This window comes from Crocodylus porosus, unplaced genomic scaffold (assembly GCF_001723895.1).
Source record: "Crocodylus porosus isolate Cpor-Errol unplaced genomic scaffold, CroPor_comp1, whole genome shotgun sequence".
NCBI classification, from domain to species: domain Eukaryota; kingdom Metazoa; phylum Chordata; order Crocodylia; family Crocodylidae; genus Crocodylus; species Crocodylus porosus.
In genome coordinates this window covers 120716610-120725995 of record NW_017728906.1, presented here as the reverse complement: position 1 = coordinate 120725995, position 9386 = coordinate 120716610, and positions in this window count along the sequence as shown.

Here is a 9386-nt window from a genome sequence, read left to right as displayed (position 1 = left end):
GGGAGCAGACCCCGCAAGGGGAGGTGGCCATGCTCCTGGGCCCCAGAGCCTGAAAAAGGGACAGGCAGCCCCCGCAGCCAAGAGCCAGGGGCTCCGTCTGCGTGGAGCCCAGAACCATGGGCTGTTGATAATGATGCATTTTAAATCACATTTTGTTTTTTCCTGTCAGTAATTCTAAATTAAATAAAATTATCCTGTGTCTTTATTCCTGTCTTTTGGACAAATAATAGGGCAGAGAACCAAAACAGCTACTTTTATAGATTTGTCTTTACAGGTCTGTCTCCCTAGCCTCTTATATATGTGCTTGGACATGGGGATGAAGAGAGCATTTTAATTAGAGTAGTTCCTGGGCAGCTGCTCTAAATAAAATGCTACAGCATCACATGTATTAAGCTTCTGTGCATTTAAAAGTAGCTGTGGAATGTCTCTTCTGAACCTCGTTTGAAAAGGTTTAGATATAGCATCCTGCAGCCATTTAAAAATATACAGGGGTGTCACAGCATGGGGTCCTAGGGACGGCCATGATCTCCCCTAGCGCCCCCTACCATGCCAAGTTCTCATTAAAGCACCCTTGTTCTCGCCCGCCACATCTTGATCTTTTATATGTGTAAGGGAGGCTGCCTTTTGTCCCCTTGAACACGGTGCTCTGATGTATCCTGGCCCTTGTTCTGTATTGTGACTCAGTGCACCCCAGTCTTATGGACTATGCATGGCTCCAACCACCCCGTACCATGCCCCAAGCCTTGCAGATATCCCGGACATTGTTCAGTCTGTCTAGCTCTGTACACCCTTTCTGGCGCTTGGGCTCTCCACAGCCCTTGTCTCGCAACCTTGAACCCCACAGGTGTTCTGGCTTGTCTCACAACCTTGCCCTCTGGGACTTGTCAATCACTGCCCCCTTTGCTCTGGGGAGCATGTTATACTGCTGCCTTTGCTCTGGGGAGCGTCTCACGCTGCCCCTCTTGTTCTTGAGTTACTGCAGCCTTTGGGCTCAGGTGGCTGTAGCCGTGCCTGGCCCCAACTCTCCTCCTCAGGGTCTTGAACCCCTTGCAGGGCTCAGGAAGCTTCGGCCTTACTTGACCTCCGATTCTCCGCTTCCCTTCTCAGAGCTGGGGTCAGTGCATCCCTGAATGCTGCGCCCTTTTTGGCGCCGGGGTCTCCACACTACCTTGGAGCCCCTATGAGGCCGCTTCCAACCCCAATAGCTTCACCCAGTCCTCCAGTTGTAAACAGTAAACCATCAACACAAACTCAAGCCCCTTGGCTACAACATAAACTAAGCCATCCGGCTATAACCACATTCAAGCCTGTCACAGGGTGTCGCCCTGTCTCACCCGTAACAACTGCCCGTGCATCCTGGCCTTTTACTTTTCTCACTCTGGCAGAGATCCCACCCCTATGGCTGCTGGAAGAGGACTCCCTGCCTGGGTTTAAATGGGAGCCAAGCCCTGCCCCTTCTGGTCAGCTGACTCACCGGTTTCCCTGGCAATCCTCAGCTGTGCTTCTTTATTACTACTGTGGCTGCCTTGGTGATCAGCAGCTGGGCTCCTTACTTGCCACTAGGGCTCTCTCTCCCTAGGTGTTTCTGCTCTAAGAAGCAGGGCACCTGTGCAAGGGGCTTAATACACACGCTGCTACAGCAACACTGGAGCATTCTAATTAGAATGTGGAACAGATTATTGCAACACATGCTAATTAGAGCACAAAGAAACATACGTGTAGGCAGCCCCTATGTTTCATCTTCCTTGTCTCTGTACTGGGCTTGTTTTCTGCCTTAACCTCCTCTTCTCATGAGTTACATTGCGGTTAGGGATAGACATTACACATAAACTGGTTTAAGTGATCAGACATTCAGTGCACATAAACCAGTTTGAAAAAGGCTGAAACTGGTCTGATATTACATTCAACCAGATTTAGCTGATTTGGGTCAAATCAGTTTGTACAATGTCTGTCCCAGCCCCCTTTCTGGTTTAACTTAAACCAGAGTCCCCCAGCATCCCAGATCTTTGTAGTCCTGGGCAGGGCTCTCTGCTCTAGACAGCTGGGCTGGCCCTGTCCCTGTGCTCTCGCCCGCATCCCCACTGCCCCCAATCCCTGCTCCAGTAGGGATTCCCCCCCTCCCATGTGTGGACGGTAGGAAGCATGTGATATGCTAGCTAATGCTGAGAAGTGTCTGTGTACGGTCACTTAGGCCTTTTTGGAGATAATCAACAGGTCAGTTGGTAACATCCCTCTGTTCCTTCCTTGGAAAAAGTTGTTTAAGAAGGGCTTAAACTAATGCAAGAGGATGTAGCTTTCTTGATGGGGTGTTATCAACTCCCTGCTGGGAAGTTGCTAAATGCTGTGTTACGAACTCCCTGCTAGGCTGGTCAGGAGCAGTGGCGGGGGGTGGGTAACCACTTTTTAATCAGAGCATCCTGCTGGGGCCTGGCCATGTCCTGCCCCCACAGGTCAGCACTATAGAAGGGAGGACTGCTCTAGTGCCCCGCCCCCAACTTCTAGACTGATTTTATCAGTCCAGTGGGGATGTCTGTATAGTTACAAACCAGTTCAGCCTAGCCAGGTTAGACTAACCTGCTAATATGTAATCAATTCAGGCTCAGGCTTTTTGAATGTTGGTCCCTAGCCTAGGGGTCATCATATATAAAAATGGCCAGGCTCTACAAGGGTTAACATACCATATATTTTAGCTTTGTTCATCACTGAGCTGGAGGGTAAAAGTTAGTTCACATCTGAGGTGAACTAACCTTAAATTGAGTGCATGTTTTTTTGGGGGGGGCAATCTAAACCCTGTGACCACCTAAACACCAGGACATTTAGATCAACCTAACTTTGGTTAAATCTACTAAATATGACCATACATACCCTACTTCTTTTATTCACAACAATATTTGCGGAAACACTTATTTGTAGAAAGTGTTACTATTGCCCTGAGGGGTGAAGTCAATGCTAAGGATCTTAATATTGCCCTGTTAGATAGGAGGGAGTGGTGTACAATTGCACATACACAAACACACAAATCAGTTAGGTGCATACATACACACACTACCAGCTCAGGCACATACACATCCAAACCAGCCTAGGCACTTGCATACCTATCAACAATTCAAACACATACACTATACACCCCAAACGTTAGACACAGATCACTAATTCATATATCATACACACTATGCCATATATACACACACACACACACACACACACACAAACACATACACACTAGCAGCTCAAATATACACACATTGAAAATAACCAGTTTAGGTTCATGCACACCTATCACCAGTTTAAGCCCATACATGCTACACACACCAAATTTAGACAGAATCTGTTACCAACACCAGCACATCCAATACACATAAATGGATTACTAATTCATATACCACACACACATAATGATATCTATATATGTGTATTCACTAATTCACATACCACCCACCTACACATACACACAGGTGAGTTCCTAAGTTGGGTGTTGTGATGTGTATGTATGTATGTAGGTGGTTGGTATACTTGGGATACCTGGGGAAAGGTTAAGGTAAGAAAGTAGAAGTGTAGGGAGTGAAAGTTGCTGAGAGTGAAAGTCACCAGGACCGGGATTAGAACCAGTAGATGAGATTGGCCTGGGCTGAAGAACTGAGGCTTAGGGGTAACTTTAGGTTAATTGATTTTAATTGATTGAAGGACAATGCCCAAAGCCTGCAAAACAGGGGAGTGATACCGGCACAGAGGCTGGGACTGGAGAGAAGCTACAAGGGAGCTGAAAAGGTAGGCGGGGAGAGGAAAAATGGGACTAAGGGAAAGTGTTAAAGATGGGCTCTGGGTGTGGGGAGCCAGAGGATGATTCCAGGGCAGCTAAAGAAGTTGCAGGGAGCAGGAGTAGGTGCTGGGAGCTGGAAAAAAGGCTTCAGCTGATGGAGAAAACTGCAGGACAGCCATGAGGAGCTGGGAAGCTGGGGCAGGGGGATGACTACAGAAGTGGTGGGGGAAGCATGAAAACAGAAAAACAGACAGCAGAAAATCACAGGAAAAGCAGTAGGACTGAAAGGCAGCAGGGCAGAGGGAAAGCAGAGAAAGGCAGCAGAAAGACACAGGGGAAAAGGCAGTAAACAGCATGAGAGGCTGAAAGGCAGCAGGGACAGCATGAAAGCAAGGAGAGGCAGAGAGGTAGCAGAAAAGGGGAGATGGAATTGGGAGGAGATCGGGAAGCTAGCAGAGGGAGGGTGGAGCTGAGAGAGAGCGAGAGGGAGAACGAGGCTGGAATTTAAGACAGGGAAATGACTAGGATTCAGTAAAACATGACCCAGCTCAGGGTTGCAAATGACAGTGGTTTTATTGAACAGGGAAAATGGTGACACAACATCTTATTGGTGCCCTTGCACCCAGCCACACACACGCACACAATGGCAGCAGGGGTTAGAGAGGCTTGGTGCAGGGGTGAAGTCCACTGAAGTCCAGGAGAGAGGGAGAGAGAGAGAGAGAGAGAGAGAGAGAGAGAGAGAGAGAGAGTCCAAATTGTAGGAGGAGGTGTGCAGGTAATATCTACCTATCCCAGGCTAGAAAGGGGTCCTTGTCCAGTAGGTGTTGTCCAGAGGGGAGTTGCCTGCAGGGCCTCTTGGTGGAAAGGTGGTGTGGCATGGTGCTGGTCCAGATGGAGAGGGCATCCCATTGGGTCTGTCTTCACTACCCCTTTTTATAGGGGCAGACCTTGTGTGATCCCAGTGACAGGAGGCATGTCGAGGCAAGGGTCAGCCCTTGGCATACTGAGCAGATGTGCTCCATGCAGGGATGTGCAGTTTCAGGTGTCTGTAATGGTGAGAGTTGCTGGTTCTGCAGGGTCTTTTGTCTTTCAAATGTTGGGTTTTTGTTTCTGTTCCTGGGTGAAGTCTGAGGTTCCTGGATGAATCAATGTGAGGTTATGTCCCAGTCATTATAGGACATTCAGTAAAGGCCTGTTACCATTGTATTTCAGTCATTCCCAATCACTCTTATTCATCTGGGAACCAATTTACATGGGAGGGATACGTGACTCATACAGCGACACAGGGGATGCCCAGGCAGAGGACCCAAGATGGAGGATTGGCATATAAAATAGAAACGTGACATGACTTTGGTTCACTTACAAACACAGGCCTAAACCATACAATATCCATAAAAAACAATAAAAATCAATATGAAAATGATGATAATACAATATACAACAGTAAGAATCAATACAAACCTAATAATAATACAATATAAAACAGTGGATATCCAAAACCAAAAACTTGCTACCAAAATAAAAATGTTAAAGCTTATCCTACATCTTAGCTTACTTATACTTATTTAGGGAATAGAGAGGGAGAGAAAATTCAGAAAGTTTGGGGAAGGGGAGGGAATGCATTTTAAAATAAATTAAAAAAAAAGAAAAACTAGGGGTTTTGCTACATTACAATTACCAATGCAAGCGTATTTGCCAGAGTACATGTACTAGATGGGCATCTCTGACAGAAAAAAACATTTTTTTATTAATGCGAGAGCAGATTAATGTTTCTGGATAATCTCTTCAAGACATGGTATTATATTTATAATTCCATCTAGTTACAAAACACAAATAACACTAGTGTCATTACTGTTTGTAAAAGTTGTGATTGCTGAATGCATAAATGGGGGGGGGGGTACTTGAATTATTGATGTTTACTGTGTTCTGATAGTACCCAATCATGCAAGTGCTACATGGCTGCATAAGATACAATCACTGATAGCAATCTATAGAAGCAAGATAAACAAATAGTTATAGGATGACCTCTGGAATAAAATATTTTCAATTAGTTATTCCAACCAGCTCTACTCTCATGACTTTCACACCCTTTATATCTAAAACTGAATTAGAGCAGACGACATCCAAATACAAGCATGTGATGTTCCAGTTCAACAATTCAGGAAACAAACAAACAAGAAAACTAGAAGAAATCATGACATGGTGATATTAGTAAAAATACTTTAGTAACCGTGATCTGAAAACTCCTGGTCTAACAACAATTAGATTTTAATACAAATGAGTTAATTACTTCTGTCAAAAAGTTTTGCTTTAAGTACACAGTTCAAATATTTCTTAAATATCTTATTTAATAATTTATGGAAATAGAATGACAGCTAAAGAAGGTATTTAAAATCAGCACAACTCTACCCAACAGGTGTCAAATTCCTACAGTATGTCATTGAAACACTAAGAATATGAAAGGGCATGGTGAAAACTGGTCAAGTCCATATAGTTTGAAAGTATCTAATGCTTGGTTAGTTACTGTTGGCTCTGGATTTAGGACCCAGATGTCTTGTTCCAAGCGGGTAGGGAGGACTCACCTTCAGACTAGTGATCACCTTTCCATTTGATAATAGGCAAATTTATTGATACACAGTGATAACAGAAAAGAAGCAATACAAACAATCAAGCAATTCTATAGCTACCAATCCTAGGGCTGTCATCAAGATACATCTAGCTAGGTTGCAAGCTTAACTCAGAGGCTCTCTCTTAGATGAGATGTCACCATGTCAGTAGCCTGGAGGTAGGATGCCAAAACCTACCACCCCTCAGTGCGGTGGGCGAGATGGACTTGTGTTGTGCCCTCTGTTCATGGCAGTCTTGGAGACCTCTCCCAAAGGACAGGGACAGGGAAGAGGATGGGGAGAAGGAGAACCTGGGGTGGGGGGAGGGGCTTTGTTACTCTCAAGTATCTGCTTTTGTATTTTTTTTCTCCTCCTTATGACTCTTCATCTGTGAATATTTGCTGATTGGTCTTGGTGTGTTCATCACACTGTCTACATCCTGTGTGTCAGTCAAAATTCCATTTTCATAAACTTAGCACATGCCCACAACCTAATTTGGGGCTTTACCAGTGTCCCCCTAATTTGGTCTGTTCCCCAAAACTGGAAAACTCTGACACCCCACTCTGGGGCCTTGCGAGCTGGTGCCACCTTATCTTATGTTATGGATAACTTTCCCAGGCTGTGTGTGGAACCAATTGGCCTTGTTGTATTAGGCAGCCTGTGTGCTTCTGAAGGATGAGAAACTGTGTATAACCCAGGCTTTTAGAAATCAATTAACCCCTGCTGCCCATCCTGAACCATTCTAATATATATATATACACCCCCCATAAGCCAATTCCCAAGAAGCAAACTTTTAAATACAATTTTAAAGCCATCAGTTACCAACCAACTTCAAACTGTTCTTTACAATAATTATTCTAAAACTATAGGAAAAGTGTAAACGTAAAGGATGCAATCTGTTTAGTCACAAAAATCTGAATTAGTTTTCAGTCAAGAGGACATAGTATAAAACGTCTGAATTTGAATGCTCATATTCCATGTAGCAAATGGGAGGATCTTCTTCCTCCTTGTCTGTATAGAGTCCATCTTTGCATGTTCTTTAGGTTAAACCCCATATATTTTCCTTCACAGAGCATGAAGTTAAGTGATAATCATGAATCCTGGTTTTCTCTGATTTAAAGAAAATCCCCAATTTTCAATTTAAAACAAATAATCCAAAATCCACATTTTTCCATGATTAAAATGAAACACCACTAATACATAGATTTCATGGACACTAGGACTGAAAGGGACCTCTCAAGATCATTGGGTCCAGTTGGGTCCACCACTGTATATTAGTGGTGTTTCATTCTAATCATGGAAAAATGTGGATTTTGTTTTGGGTTACTTTTTTTTAACTGAAAATTGGGGATTTTTTTTTTAAATCAGAGAAAACCAGGGTCCCTGGTGATAACACCAATTGGCCACCTTTGTGTGTTGCTTCAGCTGATGAATAGCATACCTGCCATGAATGATGCTTATTTGATTCTTCCATGTGGCAAAAATATGCATCTTCTTTACAAGGTGATTTTAGAGATAAGGGGATGGTGAACTTTCAGAAAAATTTCAGCATTTTTTATACCTTCATTCCATTTCACATATAGTATATTTCTAATGCATTTTCCTTCAAAAGCCCTTACATATCTGTGTGTAAATTTGGTTACAGCTTTCATCACAATGTCTTTTTTTTTTTCCAATTTGATGATGCAAGGTCTACGTTTTAAGACATTACTTTTGATGATGAAATCTTGTGTAAGCTTGTACATATAGGTTCCACTGCACTGGCTGCTAAAATTGCCCACTTCTAGGTATTCCTGCTTGCAACCTCATCTCTGCAAAGTTTTGTAAGTGACTACCTGTATTTCTTTGCTTTCTAAAGTAATATTTCAGTGGGTGTGTTTGAGGTTGCCATTAGATTGCAGATTTATTAACTAACTAGGGTTACCCACATTCAGAAAGGGTGAAGAGTAGTAAGCAGCTGAAAAATAATCCAGATTAAGTTTTGAGAGAACAACTTAACCTCATAAAATAGTGGAGTCACACAAAAAAACACAACAAAGTATAGGATCAAATTAGCTAATATCACCTATAAATGTCATGTGGTGTTTTGTATCTTAATGCCAAGAACAATAGTCAAACTTACACAAATGGTAAGTTATGGTAAATACAGGAATTGAAAGGAACTACTCAGATTTCTCCCTGTTGTAGCTTTATTATTTGTGATGGAAACATCCCCTCTCTCTTGTGTGCTTCAGTGGCAATGCATTGGGGGCGGTTGGGGGTACATGTGCACCCCCTGAGAGCACTGGTGCACTCCCTGATTGGCTGTGCTCGCCATTTAGGCAATAGGCAGGTGGGACAGGTGGGAGCACCACTGCCCTCCCTGCAAGCACTGACTGATCACCGCAGCCACTCCCAGAAGCTTCTGGAAGCAGCTGCAGTGGCGGGGGGACCCCCCCTCAGGCACCCAGATCGGCTTCATGGGGACCCCCCTCAGTGGTACCAGCCCTTCTACTTCCTTGCTTGTACTCCTCCCAAATTCTAATCTTTTGAATCTCATATGTTTCCTTCATCTTCCTATATCCAAAGTTCTTTGGAAGGAAAATCTCACTCTTGTGAGTGATGGAGTAGGAAAAATCAAAACAAAGCACAACAAATCTCTTTTTCAGTCCCTTGAGATTGGTTGTAAAATCCATCTTTTTGAGTTTGACTCATCAAAATGTCTTAAGGAGAGCTTTATGCTCTACCTAATTTGTATAAAATAACTCTGTATTATATTCTATTTTTCATCATGTAGTGATCAAGTATAAATCACAAAAAACACAATGAAACCTGCATTTACTGCTATTGCATGCCGTCTGTATACACAAGTCCCCATATTTAAAATAATGAATATTGCTTTTTGTCATTTTTATTTGTATTTCTCATTTTTTTTCTATGGTTCATAAATGACCGTGTTATTCACTGCTATTCAGAAATTTTGTTTCACCTTCAACTAAGTGGGAAGAACGCAGGAGAGTAATGCTGGATTATATTCACTA